This window comes from Trichechus manatus, unplaced genomic scaffold, assembly GCF_000243295.1.
Source record: "Trichechus manatus latirostris isolate Lorelei unplaced genomic scaffold, TriManLat1.0 scaffold00014, whole genome shotgun sequence".
NCBI classification, from domain to species: Eukaryota; Metazoa; Chordata; class Mammalia; order Sirenia; family Trichechidae; genus Trichechus; species Trichechus manatus.
The window spans coordinates 20,726,326-20,748,467 of record NW_004443950.1 but is presented as its reverse complement, the minus strand read 5'-3'; the positions used below and the strand labels follow the sequence as shown (position 1 = coordinate 20,748,467).

Here is a 22,142-nt window from a genome sequence, read left to right as displayed (position 1 = left end):
TAGTATCTTCCAACCTAGGGGGCTCACCTATCAGCACTATATCAGACAATATTCTTTGTGCTCCATAGGGATTTCATTAACTACTTTTTGGAAGTAGATTGCAGGTCCTTTTTCCTAGTCTGTCTTAGTCTAGAAGCTCTGCTGAAACCTGGAAGCACCCTGCCCTCCATGGTTGATCCTGCTGGTATTTGAAATACCAGTGGCATAGCTTCTAGCATCACAGCAACACACAAGCCAACATAGTATGACAAAATGACAGATGGATGGTGGTTCTAGACCTTGGCTAGCCTCATTCTCGTGGCAGACATGTTCATAAAAAGTTGGTGTAATTTTTTCTTCTGTATTTATAAATGGAATCCCACTTTAAATGTTTAAGAACTTTGTAGGGGGAAAGAAAGATTTGAGGAGGACTTTTACAACATTAAAATCCATGCTCTGGTCTGGGGTGTGTGTAGTTAAGACTGATTTTCAACATGGAGTTTACACGTTACCATTTCAATGCATGAGATACATGGGTTTCCCTACTCCTCCCAAAGCAAAGTTTCATTAAAGGAACAGCTAGTGTGTCTGAGGCACCTCTTCCTCCAAGAGCCAGATAAGATTGACACTCGAGATGAGGAAAAACCAACCAGTAAGGGAAAGGGTAAGGTTGATGAGCTGAGAACCGTTTAAAGGCTGGTTTTCTGTAGAACTTCCAGGAGCTCTCTCTAAATACGCTGCCTGACTGTAACCTGTAATAAATTATTACAGCTTTAACTCATCTGGTACTTTCATACGATTATGGTATTATGTTAAAGGGTACAGAAATATATAATACGCTCAACTGTCTCTATAGTTGATACCAGAGGGAAAATTACCACTACTCAGCAAAGAAGATCCAACCTCATTACATTAATGATTTATCACAATGGGAAAATGTAAAAAGTAACTAGTTGCTTTTATGAAAAGTGTCAGCTTTTCCCACTGGTAACTCCTGCAGGCTCTCTAGGAAGGAGGATTTAGAAGGGGCTTAGATGGCCACGCTCCTCCACCTCCTTTCCCAAAGCTCCCTCTGCAACTTGAAGGAGAAGGTGTGCAGGCAAACGTTGGAATATCCTTCAAACTTGACATTAAGTATTCAAATGTTACTTAAGCAAAGTGTGAGCAATTAAATTAATCAATCTTCCCAGCCATGTACAGAACAGATGTTCAATAAATCCTCTTTGCTTACAGTGAGGGCGGGGGGAGAGTCCACTTCTAACTGTCCTTCACTGATGACACTGCTCAGGCGTCCTCTGCCGGGCCTCCTGGGCCACCGTCAGGTGCTTCTGCTGTGCTTTCCTTTATTATAAATAACAACAGGCCACCTGGACTACCTGTGCTACCTGGGAGCCTCAAGTTTAATGATCCTTCCGACGCAAGGCTCGGCTCTCTCCTGATCCCGGGTAATGGGACTGATGGGAATGGCGGTGGAGTGACGGCTGGCAGTGACGGATGACTCTGGGCCAGCTCGTGCTGCTGACAAGCAGAGAACATGGGCCAGTGTTGCAGAAAGGTCAGGATAAAAGTATCAGCTCGACTTTCAAAGTTTCTCCAGAAAAACAAGCAAACAAGCCAAAAAACAGCCAGTTTTCAACAAGGGTGCAAACTCCAGCTTTGTATCGGGAGAGCTGGCCTGTTCTCAGCCCTGGACTTAGGAGCGGGGTCCTTCTGAAGCTGTGGGTTAAATGAGGACAGAAAGCCAGACACTAGGGTGCGGGAACTGGCCTTGATTTCTTTGCATGCACAGCTCCCAGGGAGTATCTTCACCTGGAGGAAGCCAGGGCCCACAGGGAGGGGCTTAATAAGCAATTCTCCCCCAGCCCCTAGATGATCAGATGGAATTCCCAAGTCACCTGGTCCTCTCACCTAGACCCTGTGGGTATCCCTTTGGCTTCCACTCCCCAGCAGAGGAAGTCAACCTCCAATTTAAAAAATAATTAAATCCACAAATGCGCCAGCTTGACAAAGATCGCAGGAGTTGACCTGTCCCTGTGGCCATGCTAACTAAATCTATTACCCTACAGGAGAGAGCTGGGGACTCCCAGAGCCTGGAAGGCCCTTGGCCCCAACCGCACAATGCCACTGCCCCAGACCAGGCCACCACCCAGCCCGAAGCCTCTGACCACCATCCACTGTAACCCACAAGACCACTGACATTCAGAAGTGACGGTGACAATTCCTGCCCTACAGATATATAACTTCAACCTTTTGAAGGCTGCCTTTCCATTTATGGACTTTATCCACATTTTAATGAGGCTTTAAAATCTCCAAGATTAAGCTGGTATTTTATGTAGAACTGCCTGCTTTTTATGATATGCTGACATGTTGTACAACATTTGGTGACTATATTGATCCTTATAAATTCAGCATCTATATATATTCATGAAAAGTACCTTTTCTCCCCATTCGGGCCACGGGATGATCCAGACACACATTGCCCTGAGTGGAGACGATAAAACTGCAATTGTCATGATTTTGAGCGTACGCAATGTTTCAGTGTTTTCAAATTAAACCTCTCTTACCATCTGCTTGCAAACTCCTCAGCAAGGAAATGGCAGTGCCTCTCCAGGTATCTGATGGTGAAGTGCCCCTGCTTCTCCTTCAGGTGAGGCTGTTATAAATCCTGAGGGCCGGTCGAGGGTTTCCTCCCACCTGGGGCATTATACATCTTCATGTCCTCCTGTTTGCCTGACCACAGAAACCAACCTTCCAGTGTCTCTTTGTGCCATTTTACGGTTTTAATCTGAAACAAATGATTGCAGGGAGGAGAAAAAGCATTATCACCTTGGCGAAGCATCAGGAGTATAAAAAAAAAAAAAAAGGAAGAAGAAGAAAGGGACTGTGGGCAAATTCATCTTCAGCTGCTACAATCAATCTCTCACCTAAAGAAATACACAATAACTAGGCGGGAAAGAGGCAAGATTTATGACTTAGAAACATCTACACTGACCAGCATAGACCTAGTCTTCTTGGCTCCCTCCCTACCCGAATGGCTCTCTCTAACAGTTACAATGATAAACTGTCTCTCCCTACTGTTTTACAAGTACATTAGCTTTATTTAATGAGATCTCAGAGTAATTTAACAGATGTATATAGGATATAAGACTAGGGAAACTCTTGCTACTTGGATACTTTTGCCAAGGTATTCTAAGACAGCTAATCGGAGGTGTAGCTTTATAGTCTTGGAAAAAGTCTTATTAAAATTTTTGGAAGGCTTTTAAAAAATGATTTTCATAGAAATATTATATTACAATCAACGAGCAGAGAGCCACTTTCACATTTGCTTGCTTTCAGCCATCACAAGCCAGGATAAATGGGCTTTCTGAAGTCGCGGGACTCACTTACATATTGAATTGTCAGGAAGAATTTCACTGTCAGAAATTAATAAATTTGTAAAAGTCTTCCATTCACCCATCTCCCGGAAGGAGTAAGAAGACACCTGGGTGTGAGGGAAGGGAGAGAGGGGAGGAGAGGGGAGGGAGCAAGAAGACTGGGAGGGAGGGAGACTTCTGTTTCTCAGCCAGGGCGGAGGCCCCCTGTGGCTGGCGGAGGCTCCAGGTAGCAAGGCTGGGTACACTTGCCACTCTCCATACCTGCGTGGTCCTGGGCAGCTGCTTCCTTCCTCTCTGCTGTTACCTCACACTAGGTTCTCTGAGAGCTGTAATGGAGAAATGACAATGGTATTCACTTTTTAAAAATGGCTTTAATAAACTGCCAATTAATAAGAGGAAGACGCCGGAAATTACCTGGTTGGACTTAAAATTAAAGGGGGAGGGGAATATTTGTTCTCTTCATTTCTCCAGAGGCACAAGGCTCATGCTCCCACACACCAGGTGGTGATTTTCTGCGCCAAACCCTCCTAAGACAGAATCTATACTGCATGGTACCACATACTCCTATGCTATACAATTAACTCAGTTTCAAAGTGAAGTATTAGCCCAGGTTTAGTCAATGATGGCAATAAAATACATTTAAAAAACGGAACAACAGCAACTCAAAATTCCACACACTGGTGACGCTAGTTCTAACTGTGTTAGTGAGTTAAAAAAAAAAAAAAGTTCTTATTAAACTATAGGTGTCTTTTTGTTGAAACATACTTTTTTTATTTTTATTTTTTAGTCATTTCAGCTGGTTGTAGCAGAATCCAGGTGCTATTTACAATTCTGTGAAAGCACAAGGACATGGGCCCTTCTCCTCCGAAGGGTGCACAGTGACCCTGGCTTCCCTCAGAGAGCACTTTTCTACGAGGGAGCCTCTGAAAGCACAAGGCATGACAGCATATACGCAACAGAAGGCAGGTGTGGATCCACAAACATGCTACACGTGTGGCTGCCCAAGGTAAACAGTCTATAAAATATACAATGCCTTGTACACTGCTAATGGTGCCTCATGAATAATTTAGGAAATCCAATGCGCTCTTTTTAAAATATACCGTTCACAACTAGCATAAAGACTCAGGCAAATGAAATGTTATGAAGATAGTGGTGGCCACACAAAACTGCAATAAGAAATCCCAATGCCGTAGCTCACTTTGGGGGTGAGGGGCTCAGAAAGGGAGGGGAAGAGGGAGAGAAGGTGGGCCAAGTGAAGGGGCAGAACACACCAAACAGGCCAATAAAAAATTTGTTGCTGAAATTTCATTTCTTGAGAGCTATACTTCAAGTGGTATTTGTTTAATGAGGTTGGCATCGGAAAGATGTATAGAACATGTCAGACACCCAGTACCAAGGCGTAGTGGGAAAAAGATAACATCTCATGCTCTGACCACTCACTTCGTCTTCCAGTCAGCTCCTCTATCTGTTGGTTCTTTGGGGGAATAATAAATGAGAGGGCAGAGGGAACAAGAAGCCCAATAATGAAAAACACACACACAAAAAGAAAAATTATAACATCGGAGAGCGAAGTAAAGCCAGATTTATTGACCGCACAACCACATAACCAAAAGAAAGTTATCGCAGAAGAAACTTTTACTAAGCGAAATGATCTTAAATAACAAGGAGGCCTGTGAAATTTACAGCACTTTTAAGATATGCAAATTGAATGCAAGGTATAGACATAAGGGTAATTAATTGTAAATCTAAGAATAATGTTTTTTTATCAGGCTGTCTCCATGTTGTGGAATACATTCTAATGTTCCTTAACTTGGAATATTTTTTAAAGGCTGGTCTAATTATAAGATGTGGAGAATTTTGAAATACTAGTTATTCTTATTTAATTTAGCCGCTGTAACATTTAATAACAGAATTTACTGATTGCATGAAAATATTTTAATCTTTCAAGGTTAAAGCACTTGTTTCCAAGTCCAGACAGTCAGGATTTACATGTACAGAGGATGTTATGGGAAAACCCCTTTCCACGTGGCCTGACTAGGTGTCAGATGTGGGATTGGAGGGCTTGAACAGTTGTCCACAGTTCCTTCATTGCCTCTCTTCACCATTTGGCACCTGCTTCTGAATCTTTTAGTGGTTTCCCTGTGATACTACAAACAATGTAACTGATTTGCATGCTTAATGTTTAGCTCTCTCCTTCTACCTGCTGATAAAAACCTCTCATATCTTGTTAATGAAAGTGGTGGGCCGACGCTGTATGTAATGGATTCTTAGAAACTCTTAAGTGCAGAGACAAGGAGAGAAGTTTTCAAATCAAGGAAATGTGATGCTTTGCTCTCACCAAGAAAGCCCTTAATCAAAACCCTCTCTGGGAGAGAAGCTGTGAAGGGGGTGGGGACTGGCAAGGGGCTTTAGGAAAACAAATGAAGGGTAAGGGTCAGAAGCAAAGCAAGTCAGCCCTTTGCTTACCCTCAGGTGTCCAACTTGGGGAAATCATTGCTGAAGGGGTGGGACGTGTGTGTCTCTTCCTCTGAGGCTGAAAATAATGAACTCTCTGACATCATATCCCACGTTCCTCAGGAAACATTTGACCAAGAGTGGACCAATAACTGAGAAGGTCTGGTGGTGGGAATGTGGGTGTGAGACTGGCCCAAGGTGAGTGCTCTCGCTCCCCCACTCTTGGGTGAAGCACAGGCACACAGGTGACTAAAGTGCTCTTTCTGAAGTGTTCAACTGTGGTGTGTACATCTCTTGAGCCTTCCCTCCTGCATCCCTTGCTGCTCTTCTCTGTCTCCTTCCCTTGTTCCTTATCTAGTCAAGCTCTAAAATAACACTTATATGCACCAGGATTCTGTCTGGGTTGCTGTCTCCATTTCTTCTCCATACTCTCACCCTAGAATTTCATCCAGCCCCAGAACACTAAATCATAGCTCTGTGCTGAGGACTTCTAAATTGAAATCCCCAGCTCAGACCTTCCAGGCTTCTACATCTAACAGCTTAAATGATGTCTATTCTCGAATGGGAGTCCCTGGGTAGTGCAAAAGGTTAATGCACTCAGCTACTAACTGAAAAGTTGGAGGTTCGAGTCCACCCAGAGGTGCCTCAAAGAAAGGCCTGGCCATCTACTTCTGAAAGATCAACCATTGAAAACCCTGCAGAGTACAGTTCTACTCTGACACTCATGGGGTCGCCATGAGTCAGAAATAACAGGATGGCTACTAGCTCTGGTACTCTGGAATGATCAGTGGGCATTTCTAACCGATTGCATTGCAAATGGCACTCCCCCTGCCTGGAACACTCTGCTCCCAGCAGATATAATTCTCAGGTCACAGCTGAGAGGTAAATTGTGGCTGACCACCCTATCCTATGTAAGGTGCCTCACTCATTTCTCTGTATCACATTCCTCTTACTTATTTCCTTCAGAGAAATGCACACAAATGATGCTCATTTAGTTGTTTATTTTACGTGGCCTGTGCAATTCACTAAAACAGAAGCTGGAGGGCTGCATTTGGGGAAGGGACAAGGAGCCTCTCTGCTGTGCCCACAGCTCTGCCTGTTGCCTCTGGTCTTTTCCTTGGCAAGGGCGGGTGCTCAGTGGATAACTGGTGAGCAAGGCAGGTAGGCTCCCGACTCAGAAGGCAAGTCTGCACTGCGCCTGCTCCATGAGCCTTACAACAACCCCACAGCAAAGCCCACAGTTCTTGGGGGGTTGTGCTCATCTCTAGCCACCTCAGCTGAGAAACTGAAGCTGAACCAAGGGAGTTCTGTGGAGAGAGCAAGCAAGAGGTCTGGAAATTAGGGCCACCAAGGATGGGCTTCAGGAACTAAGAACACTGAGCCTGGAGGGAAAAGATGACAGTGGTATCATCTACCCCACCCCCACCTCCTGTGTCTGCCAGTTTGTTGTACTGTGGTGGCTTGTGCGTTGCTACAATGCTGGAAAGTATGCCACTGGTATTTCAAATACCAGCAGGGTCACCCATGGTGGACAGGGTGCTTCCAGGTTTCAACTTGTGGGAAACCGTGAGGTTCCATTGAGATGAATTGCAGAATCTGTCTCCTGTCAATCCCTCACCTGCTCATGCAGTAACTCTAGTCTCTTGCAAAGTTCTCAAAAATGTCCCCTGCCTTCTGAAATATTTCTAGGATTCAGCAAGGGGATATCTTACCTGTCCCTATGAGTCATCAGCAGCCACTGCTGGCCTTTGGACCACTCAGCCCCAGGCCCTAGTTCCAATAAATGGAAATCATCAGAGACATACATTTCAGTTACCCAAGTCCTCAATATTCATGCTGCAGGAACAGTCTTGCAAGGTCAGGAATCAAACTGCCCCTTCAAAAAACACACCATTAAGAAAATGAGACTGCAAGCAACAGCCTGGGAAGAAATATGTACAGTGTATATATCTGACAAATGACTTGATTCCAGAATATGTAAAGAACTCCTACAAATCAATACTAACAAAATTCCAAAATAGACACAGGACTTGAATGGACACTTCACAAAACAAAACAGAACAAAAAAAAAAAAAAAAAAGGTACAGGATTCATCAATAAGCATATGAAAAGATGTTCAACATCATTAGTCAGGTAAATGCAAATTAAAACTGTAATGGATGCCATTTTATACCTAGTATAATAGCTAAAATTGAAAAGACTGACAATCCCAAATATCTACAAGGATGTGGAGCAACTAGAACTCTGGAAATGTAAAATGGAATAGTTGAAAAAGTAAAATGAAACACTTTGGAAACCTAGTTGGCATAATCTTATAAAGTTAAACCAACACTTACGATTTGACCCAGGAAATTTCACTCCTAGTAATTTACCCAAAAGAAACGAAAACGTGTCTATGAAAAGATTTGTACATAAATGTCTGTAGCAGCATTATTCCCATTATAACCAAGTACGCAAAACAATTCAATATCCATCAACTGAAAAATAGATAAACAAATTGTTTTATAGTGACACAATAAGTACTATTCAGAAATAAAAACTGAAAAAAGCAACATGGGAGAATCTCAAAACTATCATGTTAAGTCAGACATAGTATGATTCCGTTCACACGAAGTGCTACAGCAGGCAAAAAGTAAGCTATGATGACAGAACTCAGATGAGTGGTTGCCTGGGGGAGAGTGCAGAGATGGAGCAGAGAGGGGCATGACAGCACTTTCAAAGGGTGGGGGGAGGCAGAAATGGTCTATGTCTAGAGTGGGGTATTGACTACATGGTGTGTTCATGTGTCAAAGTTTATCAAACAGTGCACTTAAAATCTGTGCATTTTTATTGTATGTATTTATTTTAATAAAGTTGATTGTAAAAGCAAGAAAAGAAAAAGTAAGATATCTCTCTACTTTTATAGGAACATTGTTCCCATAATAACCCAATACTGAAAACAATCCAATGAACAACTCAACTGACAAACTGATGAATATGCTGTTGCCCAGCTGGCGAAGGGGAATCCCATGGCCGGCTGATCCCAAAGTTTTAGAAGCTCAAGGACGTATCTCTTTAAGACCAAACATGTTGCCCATTATCTCCCTCGGGTACCCACGGGCCACAGAGTAGAGCAGAGGGAAGCCACCCCTGCAGATGCTTCCCAAAGGGCAGCAACCAGGGCTGACTGTGGGCTGAAGCCCATCTCCCTCAGCAGTAATTCCTCCAATTCCCTTTCCTTGCTTGTAATGAGGTGGTGGGGTGGTGTATGGACCCTGCTACGTCATCTGGGGAGTCTGAATATCTAGGTTGTCCCCAAAATGTGCCTTCAGAATGAAGCAGAAGTTTCTTTACCTATCACAGGGGGTGCCATAGAGGAACAGTGGGGAGCAAGAAGTTCTGCACTCCCAGAGGTACCTCTGGGGCCCTGACTTCTTTGAGCACAGCAGCAGCAGACAGAGGCTAAGGGCACAGGCTGGGAGGTCAGACAGACCCGAGGTCAAGGTTTGACTCCACTTCTTACTAGCTGTGTGACCTTGAGCAAGTTACTTAACCTCTATGTGCCTCGGTTAACTCATTTACTTAGTAGGTACAGTCAAAGTGACTACCTCACAAGATTGCTGTTAGAAGTAAATGAGATAATAAGAGTAAAGGACTTAGAACTTCACTAATTTTAAGCATCTAGTATAATGAATAAAAGTTAGCTGTTATTATTTTTCCATAGAGATGGGGAGAGAGAAGTCAGACATTCAGAAGGAAATAGAAAGGGGAAGAGAGAGAGAATGAATCAGAGAAAAAGACTAAGATCACAGTGAAATAAAAGTACGAGAGGAAACAGTAGAAACAGAACAAGGATGAACACAAAGTACACTTCTCTGCCTCCAGCTTGCCCAAGGGTTCCCCACAGCTTGCTGAGCCTAATTTGGGCTGGGTTATTTAAAGGGCTTTGGGATAATACAGTGGGAAGACAGGTCTGCACTGTAACTCAAACAATTTATCACACAGGGAAGAGCCACTAATCTTTTTAGGAAACAAGGTATTCGCAGTTATTTAAGGCTAATATTTATGCATCGCCACACATTGTGAGCACAGCCCAATCTCCGTCCATGCAGCCAAGATCTGGGAAGGTCTCTGGCAGCAACGTTCCATATTTTAAGCCCCTTATAGAAGCTTTGCCCAGTACTCTGAACGGCTCTGTTATTAACTGCACCCATACACCAGATAGATTCATGCACACTGCTAATTAAAAGAGCACATTTTCCTCAGGTAGGCAATGTTAAGCTAAGTTGGATAGTTGCAGTCTTGCATGAATTTCTTACAGGCCAAAGCCGAAGTGTTGCTTTGCAAAGCATAGTCAATTATTCAAACTCAGAACCTTCAGGACATGCATAAATATAGTCCCTGCACAGTCCAGCTGGTCCAGTTCAAAAACTGACATTTTGTAAGGGGCTGAGAACAAAACCATGGGTGCAGCCATGCAGGTGAGCCCCTGCAGTAGCTAGAAAGATCCCTGGCCTCTGCCCATCCCACAAAGGTCCTGATATTATCCACAATTGACCAGAATATGACTGTTGGGTTAACGTTGCTCCAAGGTCCTTTTCCAGTCATGGCTGAGGCTGCCTCCATGCTCCCTTGGAAGGCCCCTCTCTACATCTCTCCTCTTCTTCTCTTTCTATCCCTCTCACCCAAGAGATCAAGCTTTATTCTACCCCAACCCTAGCTGAGTCAGGCTATTGCCTCTTGACACATAATTAGTGTATCCTGTCTCGTTTTACGCCTTTGCCATTATGATCTGGTCTACTCATCTCCTTAACCCTGGGTCGTCAGGACGGAATCTCTTCAGGGCAGGAAACCCCTTTCTTGTCCATGTTCATTTCCTCTCATTGAGTAACCTCAACACATTATTATCCCCAACAGCCCCCTCTCCACCAGGCTGAGGATAAGGCAGCCTAAAAAGTAGAAAAGAGCCTGAGCTGTAGCAAAATAAAGTGGGTTAAGAGATCAGAGAACTATGGCCTGCCATGTCTACCCAGGAATATAATTTCTGATCTACAGTGCCTCTTTGCCTTATTCTAGTGAGGTCACGATGGGCTGTTCTGGCCACGTAGTCACTTGGTGCCCGTGGCCAGATGCTTCTTCTCTCCCACAGTCCATAGCACAACCAGGAGTTGTTTTGCAAATGGTGTATAATTCTCCCCAGCAGATGGTATTGCTTTGAACCAGAACCCTCAGGGACTGCTTGTGATTTCCGCACTGAAGCTCACCATAAGCTCCACATGGCACATTTTCCCGTCATGGATACCTCTAATTCTACTGGGTCTGTGGCGTTATGCAGCCCAAGTGGCAGGTCTGTAGCCAGGACCTGTGACAGAGTCCTTTCTTGTTCTAGACACCATTCAAATCTGGCAGCCTTTCATGTCACCTGGTATATGGGTCAGAGCAGTATTCCCAGGTGTAGATTACGCTGCCCACAGAACCCAGAGTCTACCAGGCATGGTGCTTCCTTTTTCATGGTGGGAGAATCAAGTAATAATTTCTCCTTTACTTTGGATAGAATATTGTGACATGCCCTTAACCACTGAATCCCTAAAATGTTTACTGTTGTAGCAGGTCCTCAGATCTTCATGGAGTTTATCTTCCATCCTCGGGACCACATATGTCTTACCAAGGTCTCCAACGTGCTAGAGTCCTCCTGTTCATCTAGTCCAATTAGCATACACTTGATAAAATGGATTAATGTGATGCACTGAAGGACGGGGGAGATTACTTGGAACTGTATTATGACACAGACAAGGAAGTCAACATATCCTTGGGGCAAAACTATAAATGCATATTCTCGTCTAGTCCGTGTGAATGAAAACTATTCCTGATTATTAATGATAGGGATAGAAAATACATTTGCCAAGTCAATGGCTGCATGCCACGTACTTGTGGCCATGTTAATCTGTTCTAGCAAAGATACCACATCTGGCACAGCAGCTGTGATCAGGGCTACCGCACAGTTAAGTTTATGGTAGTCCACTGTCACTTTCCAGGATCTACCTAGTTTTTACAGGAGCTGGACTGCTGAATTAAATGGAGATACGATGCAAACAAGCACCCCTGCAACATCCTTTAGATCTTTAAGAGCAGAACTAATTTCCATAACCCCCTTCCCTTGAGATAGAATATTGTGCTTACTATCATGGCAGCAGTTGAGGTGGGGGGAGAACAGCTTTAGAGTCTTCCCCTTGGTTTTCCCCACTATGATAGCCCTTACCTTACAGTCCAAGGGCCCAACATGGTGTTTGTGCCAAATACCAAATATGTTTATTCTGATTATGCATTCAGAGATCAGGGAAATGACTACTGGGTGAGTGGTCTTTGGCCAAGACTCCATTTTTTTCCTAGTCCTATATAGTCCCACTCACATAGAAAGGCCATGAAGACACTTTAGGCCCCCAAGTATCAATGTCAACTCAGACTCTATGTCCAACATTACTTGACGTATGTAGCTATTCCCCTTTTTCCAGAACATAGCTACCTTTATAGTTAAAATTCCCTCTGGGGAAAGACTGAGGGATCCATAACCAGGTACACTTGTCACAGTGCTTAAGCATCCTTCCTTTTCTTTGGTTCAAGAGTTCCAGGTCCAAAAACTGAGCATAGAATTGTATCATTTTATTCAGGCAATTGCCTTTGGCCTCCTGATCAATCATGCTTGATTTTTTTGAGGGAACACATTGAATAGTAGCCTTGTTGGCTACCCCTCAGGACAGTCAGGTTCTGTTAATCATATCTGTATCTGCTGTGGGGCAGGCCAACCTGGATGCCCTTCCACTGTGCCTACTCATTATAATAATTCCATCTACCTGACTTTCTGATGGGTATGCACTGCCGTCTGACCTCTATTGTTTTGAGGGTTGCTATCACCCCATTGTTATCAATGGGTCTAGTTCTAAAAGACCTCTCCTAGAGCCTATCCTGGCCCACAGAGCAGTGTCACCACTGAATTTCTTAGTGGTTCTGGTGCCCTTCCCGCCAGTACATCCCTGATGGCCTTGGTAAATTGTGTGTCTTCCGGTTTTTCCCATGGAACGTAATCCCCTCGAAGGTTTACCAGTCTGACATGATACATGCCCTTGGTATGCCCATTCCTCTGATTTTTTAAAATCCTTTCTTCTATAATTTTCCATGAAAAATCTGGCATTTCAACCCAACTTAGAGTGACCTATTGGTTTTGTTGGGTTTTGTTTTTCCCATTTCCTGTGGTCTTTCTCAGGATGTTAAACTCTGTAGCCTGAGAGAGTGCTCTAAAATTGAAAAACCCTCCCTTATCTTACATTCTAATCTGGCCTCCTGAATCAACCACCCTCAGAATCCAAGCCCTTGCATATTCCTGAGCTCCTGTAGGTACATGCTGGCTAGGTTGCCGGGTCTATCTTTCCTCTCCTCCTTTTATCAGCTAAGTGCATCTCCAGCTGGATACTTACTCTGTACTCACAGGAGTGAGTGGCAAAGCCCAGAGTAGAATGTAATTCACCTGCATTCCCTAGTCTTTGTAGTACATCATTTCTGTCCATAAAAGTGCACCCTAAATTACTGATTCTAAGCACCTAGCATGGCTCTGTTGGTTTGGAAGGCATCAGTGGGTTAAAAAAGATATTCACATTTTTAAAAATTAATTAATTCTTCAACGTTCTGTCTTCCAAATAAGTATAAATGGTGCTCCTGGCTATCTATGAGTACGTAGGCTGAACCCATTCAAGTGGTTTTCAGCCAAAATCCAGAACACTGCTTTTAAAACATCATTCTGCCCCTCCTATATCTCCAGTCAATCCATGTTTATTTTGATGGAGATGCTTTTCTTTTTTTCTTCTCTCCAAAGAGCCACTCTCTGATGGGTCCCCAGGGAGGTGGAAAGAGCATCATTGCTCAATAGTAACACACTGGGGAGGACACCAAGAAATGCATGGGTTTTCAAACTTCAGGTAACAGCCCAACAGTTACCAATCCTCGGTACATTAAGTGTCTCAAAATTAGTTGGTGGGAGTGTTGTCATGTTTGAAGTGAGAAAAAGTCACAGAAATAGGAACGTGCTAATAGTTCATTCAAGGATCCCTGGTGGCACAGTGGTCAAGCACTCAGCTGCTAAGCAAAAGGTGGGCAGCTCAAAGCCACCTGTGGCTCTGTAGGAGAAAAGACCCGGTGACTTGCTCCCATCAAGATTGTTTTTGTTGTTGTTAGGTGCCATCGAGTTGGCGCCAACTCATTGTGACCCTCTGTACAACAGAACGAACCACTGCCTGGTCTTGCCCTGACCTCAAATCTTTGTTATGCTTGAGCCCATTGTTGCAGCCACTGTGTCAATCTATCGCATTGAGTGTCTTCCTCCCTTTCGCTGACCTTCTACTCTACTAAGCATGATATCCTTCTCCAGGGACTGGTCCCTCCTGACAACACGTCCAAAGTACGTGAGACAAAGTCTTGCCATCCTTGCTTCTAAGGAGCATTCTGGCTGTACTTCTTCCAATACAGATTTGTTCGTTCTTCTGGCAATCCATGGTATATTCAATATTCTTCACCAACATAATTCCCAGGAGACTCTATGGGGCAGTTCTACTCTGTCATATAGAGTCTCTAGAAGTCAGAATCAACTCGATGACAAACAACAATAGTTCATTCAAACTACAAACCTTTATTGAGCACCTACTATATACAGGCACCATGCTAGGCACTGTGGAGAAGCAGAAGGAACCATGCAGTAGAATGGGAAGAGCATGGATTTTTAGGTCATGTTCCACAGTTTGAATCCCTGCAATTACTAGGTGAATGGCACTGGACAATGTTCGAGCCTCAGGTCATTCAACTGTAAAATAGAGATGCTTAGCTCACAGGGCTGTTGGGAGGAGCCAATTAGATCATAAATACAAAGAAAGTTTCTAAGTAGGTAGGAAAGCACCTTATGTAGGCTAAAGCTGGCCACCGAAACAAAGCTTAGGCTATGCTTCCAAATGAATATCCAGAAGGGAAAGTAAGAGTCTTGAATGATTAAAGAAAATACAAAATAAAAAGTGAGCCAGGATGCGAAAAACGATAAGTAGAAGTGATCTGCCTTTACCAGGGACAACAACAGAGACGCCTTAAGAGGAGATCAGTATTTACAACTTCTAGGCATAGGAAATTCCATTGTAATTCATAGGGTTTTTATAGGCTAATTTTTGAGAGTAGATTGCCAGGCTTTTCTTCCTAACCTTAGTCCGAAAGTTTTGCTGAAACCTGTCCACCATGTGAGGCTCTGCTGATATTTGAAATACCAGTGGCATAGCTTCCAGCACCATAGCAATATCAAGCCACCACAGTGCAACAAACTGACAGATTGGAAGTCACTTTGACGACTAAGGTGCATCTGACCCAAGCCATGCTCTTTTCAATTGTCTTATATGCATGTGAAAGTTAGATAACGAAAAACGAAGACAGAAGAAGAATTGATGGGTTTGAACTGTTGTATTGGCAAAGAACATAGAATATATCTCAGACTGCCAAAAGAACAAATAAACAGTTTTAGAAGGCATACAACCAGAATGCTCCTTAGAAGGGAGGCTGGAGAGGCTTTGACTCACGTACTTTGAACACGCCATCAGGAAAGACCAATTGCTAGGAAAGGACATGATGTTTGGTAGAGAGCCCATGAAAATGCGAGAAACCCGCAACAAGATGGATTACCACAACAGCCACAACAATGGGCTCAGACATACCAGTAATCAAGAAGATGGCGCAACACTGGGCAACGTTTCATTCTGTTACACATACTGTTGCCATGAGTTGCAGCCCACTCCATGGCAACTAACAATGACAACAAAAGGCACAGGGAAGTGGTGTGTGCGTGGGGGAAGTACAGCAGAGGGCTAGGAAGCTAGTTTGGGGCTGGCTCATGAAGACATGCGGCTTCACACTGTAAAGTTTGGATGTTAGCCTGTAGAGCGGTCTTTCCCAAACTTCAGTTATTTATAAACTCTCCCATTATCTTTGCCAAATCCATGTACTCCCTGTAATATTAACAACTTAATAGTTTCCTATAAGTTTCTAGGTTGAATCACTTCTGCTCATAGCCTTATTGTAAGCAGTAACATCTGTTAATACGCAGTTTAATATGCTAGATCATTATTTCCTAGTAAACATAAAAAATCAATTCATAACTATAAAAAAGGTTCATTGGTGTCCCACCTAAACTTCTGTGGGGTACGTCCATAGTAAATGGGCCCCACTGGGCAAGGGTTTTGTGGGGAGTAAGGATATAGTTCAAATGGCCTCTTTTCTGGTAACCCATCTACGGTAGTAGTTAGGAGGCTATTTAAGGTGTCCAGGTGTCCCTCCCTACCCCGAACCTGGGGACATAGGAATGGGAATGGGAAGGAGAAGGTGGACTTCAGGAACAGGAAAGTGCCTAATGGGATGAGTGGGGCCAGGGAGAGGAAGGAGCCCAAGAGGACACCAAGGTACTGAAGCCTGGGTGTCAAAACCCCTTGAAACTCAGGAAATCCCTCTGTCAGTCTTCATGGGTTCCCTGAAAAGCTGAACTTAACATAAATGAACTCTTAACCTGAAACAAATTCTGGGCCACTTCTTTGAGGAAATGGAAGTACATTAAAACAGTGATTTACATATGTCAGTTTAAAAATATCTGAGGGAAATTGACTCTTGAGACATCATGTGTTTTCATTCATCAAAGACCCATTTAGAGACACGGCAACATTAGGAAAGCATTTGTGAAAAGCGCTAAGATAGCACAGATAAATGGGCTAAGAATAGGACAAATAAGTTACAAAAGAGGAAGTACAACTGGCCAAGAAAATATGAAGAAATATTAAAGCTCACCAGGTAGAATAACGTCAAGTAAAGCAAAAATGTGTTAGTATTCTCAACTATCACATGAGCAACTTTGATGACCGTGTTAGTCCTCGGGGCCTGCACCAAAAGCTGGAGCACTTCCTGCTCTCTGTCCCTTATGAGCACATGAAGGACTGCACTTCCTGGCTCTGTGTGGTGAGTGGGGCCATGTGACAAGTTTTGGCCAATGAATTAGGAGAAGAAGTGCCATTTGTCACTTCTAGACCAGATCACAGTGGGAGTGACCCAGAGCTTTCTCTCCATCTGCAACAGCGACCAAGCAACATTCCAAATGGAGACTGTTCAGTCAGCTGGGCCAGAGTGAGGACAACTGGAGCAGAGCCCAGTTAGCACATGGTGGACATTAAGTATGAGCAAGAAAGAAATGTGGGTTGTCCCAAACCATTCAGAATTGGGGGTTGTTCATAACCCTACAATGATACAATGATACTACCCAATGCTGGCAAGGAAAAGACACAATAAGAACTGTTGTTGTTGTTGGGTGCCATCGAGTCATTTCCAACTCATAGAGACCCCACATACAAGACAACAAAACACAGCCGGGTCCTGTCCCATCCTCACAATCATTGTTATGTTTGAGCCCATTGTTGTAGCCACTGTGTCAATCCATCTCATTCAGGGTCTTCTTCTTTTTTGCCGACTCTTTACCAAGTATGATGTCTTTCTCCAGGGCCTGGTCCCTCCTGATAACATGTCCAAAGTATGTGAGACATAGTCTTGCCATCCTTGCTTCTAAGGAACATTTTGGCTGTACTTCTTCCAAGAAAGACTTATTCGTTCTTCTGGCAGTCAATGGTATATCCAATATTCTTCGCCAACACCATAATTCAAAGGCGTCGGTTCTTCTTCGGTTTTCCTTATTCATTGTCCAGCTTTCGCATGCATATGAGGTGACTGAAAACACCATGGCTTGGGTCAAGTGCACCTTAGTCTTCAAGGTGACATCTTTGTCAACAGGAATGGAGGATAAATTTCTCCAACTTTGTAATAATTCCACTTATGGAATTATATCCAAAAAACAAATGAACTAACAAATATAATATGGAAATAGTTTTATACTCAAAGTATATACTAATGGCCAAAACAGGGCCTTGGCCAAAACGACATCAGTCTGAATTCTGGCTTTTCTCATTGCCGGTGTATAACTTTGGGTGATTTATTTAATTTTGGAAACCTTAATTTCTTTATCTGTAAAATGGGGGGAGGTGGGTGATATTTCCTTATCTCATCGGATTACACAAAGAATAAATTAAACACTATATGTACAAACCTTAACAAGAGGCCAGGTGTCTAGTAAGTATCACACGCACACACAAATACACATCACAGTGTTACTTTGTTAGTTAGATTAGGGGGAAATTAGATAGAGCTCAATGACAAACGAAAGGGGAATAGTAAAATAAAGAATAGCAAACCCGCAGGATGGAGATTATACAACCATGAGAAAATGCTTATGTGATAATATTAATTTTGAAAGAATAAGACAGAATTAATTACACAACGTAATCACAATTTTATAAAAATAGTGAATACAAAGAATAATTGAAGGAAATATATGAAATATATAATGAATTGTATTTGAAATGTGAAATTATTGATGATTTTTTGTCTACTTTTCTGTTCTTCAAATTTTCTCAAATGAGGTATGTCCATGGACCCTGAGAGCAGGCTTCTTTAGTTTTGAATCCCAGCCCCCACTCATTAGCTGTGTGGCACTGGGTTGGCACAAGGGTTCTTTATCTGCAAAATGGAAATCACGGTGCCTAGCTCATGATGCCATTCTGAGTAATAAATCAGATGGTCCTTATAGGGTCACTACGAGTCAGAATCAACTCAATGGCAACAAGTTTGGTTTTGGTTTTATAGAGCTATAAGGTCCCTGGGAGCCCTAGTGGTGCAGTGGTTAAGAGCTTGACTGCTAACTGAAAGGTCAGCAGTTTGAATCCACCAGCTCTTCCTTGGAAACCCTATGGGGCAGTTCTGCTCTGTCCTATGTGGTCTCTGTGAGTCAGAATCGACTCAGTGGCGAGGAGTTTTTTCGAAAGGTCCCTGGGTGACACAAGTGGTTCGAATTAGCTACTAACTTAAAGGTTCGAGGTTCAAACTTACCCAGCAGCACCACAAAAGAAAGGCCCATTTCCATAAAGATTACAGCCAAGAAAACTTTATGGAGCACAATTCCACTCTGTAATACACGGGGTTGCAATGAGTCAGAATTAACTTGATGGCAATGGGTTTAGTTTTTTTCAGTAAAGTGTTCATTATAATGCCTTGAACATAGTAACCAGTCAGCACATATTATCTGTTCTTATTACATTGTCTATGATTTTTATAATGTAGAAAAAACTTTATTTTAAAATCTAAAATAAAGCTTTTGATGGCGGAAGACTACTTGTGGCCTATAGAATGTCCCTTCGCTTGGGAAGTCCGTGGTCCAGGATAGATACAAGGCAATGGACAAGCAGGTCGGGGCCAGAGCATGAAGTACAACTCAAGAGAAAAGAGATGGCCCAAATGCTCTACCAAGAAAGGCACTGGGCTTGGAGCTGCCTCCCCAAGGTCAGGGCCGGCATGTCAGGGAGCACGCAGAGTCCTTATCCTGACAGCTGCCGCTGCAGCAGCTGGCCTGCCCCAAGATGGATGAGAATTACAGCCGTTTTCAAGAAACCAACAGAAGGAGGGCCATGTCCTGATAAGCTATAACAATAGTAGTAAAGTTCTAAGGAGACCAGAGAGTCTCCACAACCACATGCTCCCCCGGCCGTGGCTGTGGTAATTATGACAGTGACAGCTGGGCAGCCCAGAGACATGACTGGAATAGGCTAAGGGGTGGGCATATGGTGCTGCTGGCAGGCAAGGCCACCCAGCCCTCACGCTCCCACTGCCCAAGCTCAGCCCGCATCCTCACGCCTGGCTCTTGGAAGCCATTAAAGAGGTCAGCCATGCACCAAGGCTGCAGCACAGGGGAGGGAACTGGCCCCACCAAACCTTCACTGCAGCCAGGGCCAGACACACAATAGGAGCTCTGCAACTGCCCGCTTAGTCTGAAACGTCAGCAACACATTCCAGGGCTCTCTCCTGCTGGGTGTGTGTTTTGACTCCAGGCCTTCCACACTGGGCCCAACCTAACAGAACTCTCTCTAGTCATCTGTTCAACCCTTCTGGACCTGTTCGCTCACTCCTCCTCTCTGAAAGTGATCAGAATCACCCACTTTGAGATCAAATTAATTCATCACCTCTACTATGGCTGTCCCTTAAAGACACATTCATAAGCCTGTCTCCCCCAGAAGTTTCTTGCAAAGAGAGGCTGTATCTTCCTCATTTGGTGTTCAACCATTCACTCAATCATTTGTTCACCAACTGAGTACCTGCTATATAGGTACTCAACCATAGTCGGTACTGGCCAAGATAGACATGCCATCACAGGAGCAACTGTCAAATAAAAGAAAAAGACAAAATGAGAAATTACAAAGCTAAACCTTGGGGTTGAGGCTATCATGAGGCACTATAATGTGGCAAGGAGACCTAATCAAGTCTTAAAAAATCAAGGAAGGCTTCCTTAAGGAAAAATGAGTAGGTATTAAACAAGTTAATGAAGACGGATTGGCTGTGGAGAGGGGGGAGATGAAGGATGAAGATTTAGAGACCTACAGGAGAGTTAAGCCTGGGTGGAGTATGGAGGACTTTGTAGGACTTTCATCCTAAAGGCAATAGAAGGTCACTGAAGGTTTTCAGACACAGAGTGGCATGATCAGGCTGTATGTAGCTGAGAGCAGGACTGGGGTCAGGACTCAAGGCTGGGTGTGTCCAGTCAGCACAGAGCCTGGCATGTAACTGTTGCCTTGAACTAAGGGAGGAAGAAGCAGAAGGGATAGGTGCCTGGGTGGCACATTCCAATGTTTTATTTGCCCTATCACCCAAGACACATGTCTTCAACCCTGTCTTGGGGGCCACTTCCCTGGAGAGCCTTCAAAGGGAACCCATCTCCTCCAAATGTCTCTGTGGACCTTCACCACACTCTGAGGTAGCAACAGCCACGTGCAGAAAGGGGTGTGCTGAATGCTGTGTCCCCTGTCCAGGAGTAGATGGCTGGGACAGCCGGGAATGTAGAGCTGACTACCACTGAGGGCAGGACAAACTTTAAATCACAAGGAAGGCTCCTGGAGATGTGGGTACTGGACCAGATGCTCCCCAGACTGTCTTCCAGCTCAGAGTCTGTGGGTCTGTACTTAAATCCTGATCTATTGGCTAAGCATTTAGGGCACTGCTCCTCAAGCCCAGTGTTTACAGAGCTAAACGTCTCTGCTCCTATTGACACAATGTCGATGAAGAGGGATGCATCGGCTCCTCCACCACAAAGCACGTCATGTCTCCCAGATTGATTAAGCTTCCTGACCCTCTTCAGCACCTGGGCAGCTGCATGGCTCCTGCCACTCTGCCAAGCAAGCTGCTTCCGATCATGGCTGTCAATTAAGGGCCGTCGGAGGGGGAGCTTACATGGCCAATCCTAATTTCTTGCCCCAGATCTCAGCTCCCAAATTCCCAGGCGTCTTCTAGTAGTAATTGAAAAGTGATAATTACCGGCGGGGTTTCTCTCTTTCTGCTTACAAAATTACTAGCTGCTCGTTATCCAAATGTTGAAACAGACATACGCACAGAACAAATTAAAATCACCCGTAATCCCACTATTCAGAGGTAAACACTGATGACTTTTAAATGCATACACAGGTTTCTTGCATGCATGTATCACATGATTTAGCCATAATATCCATTTTCACCTAATATATGGGGACTGAGTTCATGCCAGTATATTATTTTCTATGACATTACCATTAATCACCAAACAATTTTCTACCATTTGGATATTCTCTACTTTAACCAGCCTTCTATTGTGCCCAATTTTATGCTCGCTATGCTTCATTTTATCGTCACTAGGCGCAGTGGGAAACCCTGGTCGCGTAGTGGTTAAGAGCTACAGCCGCTACCCAAAAGGTCGGCAGTTCGAATTCACCAGCGTCTCCTTGGAAACCCTGTGGGGCAGTTCTACCCTGTCCTATAGGGTGTCTAAGAGTTGGAATCAACCCAACGACAGACAACAACAACAACGCTATAGTCAATGGAAGTCCCTGGGTGGTGCATACGCTTTGCACTAGACTACTAATTGAAAGGTGGCAGTTCAAACTCACCCAGTGGTGCTACAGAAGAAAGACCTGGAGATCTGCTTCCATAAAAATCACAGCCAAGAAAACCCTATGGAGCTCAGTTCTACTCTGTGAGACATGGGGTCACATGAATTGGAATCAATTCAATGGCAATGGGTTTGGTTTTTGGTTTATTATCATCAACACTGCAATGAACATTCTGGAAATAAATCCTTGAAGAGACACAAAATGATCTCATTTGAATAAATACCTGAATGAGAATAACGTATTAGAAGGAGTTTGCTTTTTTAACACTTTGGTTATG

General features: G+C 43.8%; 1 long non-coding RNA gene across 10 annotated transcripts in view; it reads right to left on the bottom strand.

Moving 5' to 3' along the window:
* Window positions 1-22,142, bottom strand: part of LOC111819632 (uncharacterized) — a 203,601-nt gene that overhangs the window by 136,445 nt on the left and 45,014 nt on the right. For 7 of the 10 annotated variants that reach the window (XR_002823212.1, XR_002823215.1, XR_002823214.1 and 4 more), the window contains 2 exons: window positions 3,615-3,679; window positions 2,544-2,764 (listed from right to left, as the gene is read on the bottom strand). This is a non-coding gene — a long non-coding RNA (uncharacterized LOC111819632). Of the gene's footprint in view, window positions 1-1,210; window positions 1,498-2,543; window positions 2,765-3,614; window positions 3,680-7,519; window positions 7,684-22,142 lie in introns of all 10 variants that reach the window. The other 3 variants (XR_002823217.1, XR_002823218.1, XR_002823219.1) reach the window with 3 other exon arrangements.